Genomic DNA, 2,108 nt, shown 5'->3' on the forward strand with positions numbered 1-2,108 from the left:
CAGTGGTGGCAGTGGCCTTGGCAGGAGACAACAGTTAGGTCTCCGTGACTCGCAGGAGCCTCAGGGAGTGACAGGTGCTGGGAAGGAGAGGAGGCAGAGAAGGAAAGGAAAGGTATGTCCTGCCAAGGTGGGGAAGGGAGAGTATCCCTGTGGCCCCATGGCACGTCGATCCCTGTTTCTGACAATAGTGTCCTTTGAGGACAGGCATTGCATTCTGATTCTGACTGGGGGGTGTGCGCGCGCGTGTGTGCGTGTTTCGTGGCGGCAGCGGTGCGGGTGGGGTTTGAATCACTTTGCTTGTGTCTTCCAGTGCAGTGGCAGCCAGTGGCCGGTCAGGAGGGTCCTGGGTGATTGCTGGGGAGAGCTGGGGACATGAACATTGCCCACAGCCCAGCTGAGTGACAGTTGGAGGAGGAGGGAAGGGGCAGGGAGAGACATGAGTGACACGGAGCAATTTATCATTGCCACCTGTTTTTTAAAGAGTAGCCAGAGTAAAAAAACACCGATAAAGTGCAGTGGGAGCACTAGGAAAACAAACTAATTCCAAGTGGAGGGATTCAGCAAGAGATAATGAATGAAGTGGCACCTAAAGAAGTCATGAAGTCTGCACTAGACCTTGACGGGTCCAAGAGATGGGAAAAGCATCCTGGAGAAAGGACAGGGAGCAGGGGAATCCCCCAGGAGGCGATACAGTTATGGTAAAGAGCAGTGACTGGCATTGGACGGCTTGGGTTTGAATCCCAGCTCCATTACTAATGGTGTGACCTCAAGTTCCCCCACTTGTGAGATTTGGACAAGAAAAGTATCTGTACCTCATTGTCTTGTCGACGGCATTGAAGGACATACTCAATGTAAAGCACATATGAGTATTACATACTCAGTGTAAATACATTCAGCACAGAGCCCGGCCTGTTGTAAGCACTCAGTATGTGCTATCACTACTGCCTGGTGTGTTTGAAAAATGAAGAATAGGGGCGCCTGGGTGGCTCAGTCGGTTGAGCGGCCGACTTCAGCTCAGGTCACGATCTCGCGGTCCGTGAGTTCGAGCCCCGCGTCGGGCTCTGGGCTGATGGCTCGGAGCCTGGAGCCTGCTTCCGATTCTGTGTCTCCCTCTCTCTCTGCTCCTCCCCCGTTCATGCTCTGTCTCTCTCTGTCTCAAAAATAAATAAAAAACGTTAAAAAAAATTAAAAAAAAAAAGAAGAATAATCTTGGTGTGGCTTGTAGTACGGACTCCAGGGATGTTGCCAGGAGGCAGGTCCAGAAAAATGGGTTTTGAGTTTGATCATGAAGGATTTTAAGTGCCAGGCTAAGCTGTCTAGACTTTATTCTGGTAGCCAGTGGATCTCAATCCTGTCTGACCTAATTTCTTTTATTGCAAGTATTTTGTAATGCCTCCTTTCCTACGTTGAAATGAAATTCATAGAGAATGAAGTCTATTGGCACATAATTTCAAAAAAAATCAAGGTAACGCTCCAAGTGTGATATAAAGGAGAAAAAACAATTTTAATAAAATGTTTTTCAATAACGCAAATACTTTCACATTGCCACACTAGAATAAATACCAAATAGATGGACGTTCATTCTTCTAGCATAGAATCTTCCGTAGAATCACCACGAGTGCAACAACTACAAACACAGTCGGATACAAAGGTGTCCAGAGCCCCCAGTACCACCATTATGTCTAAAACAGTGAAGGATTCTTGGTGAAACTTCCGACAAAACAAATTACAACCCTTCCTCAATTTACACGGCAGTTATATTCCTTGAAAATCCAGTGTACGTTAAAGTTATGCAAAAAGCTTGTTTTGTATGTAGAAACAGTGTGTGTGTGTGTGTGTGTGTGTGTGTGTGTGTGTGCGTGTGTGTTGTAAGGAATGAGAGCTCATGTTTCACTTTATCAACTGTCCTGAACATGATAGGACGTCTACCATTCCTGGCTACTGCTCACGAGATGCCAGGAGTGTCCCTCAATCATTGTGACAATCAAAAATGCCCTCCTACATTTCCTAACCACCCTCACCTCCTGCTTTGGGCAATATGGGATTAGGAAGGGGCATGCTCTCTCCTCTTGGATTTATGTAACCTTTTGTGAGAAGACGATGCTTAG

The sequence above is a fragment of the Neofelis nebulosa genome, chromosome 10, assembly GCF_028018385.1.
Source record: "Neofelis nebulosa isolate mNeoNeb1 chromosome 10, mNeoNeb1.pri, whole genome shotgun sequence".
Classification (NCBI taxonomy): domain Eukaryota; kingdom Metazoa; phylum Chordata; class Mammalia; order Carnivora; family Felidae; genus Neofelis; species Neofelis nebulosa.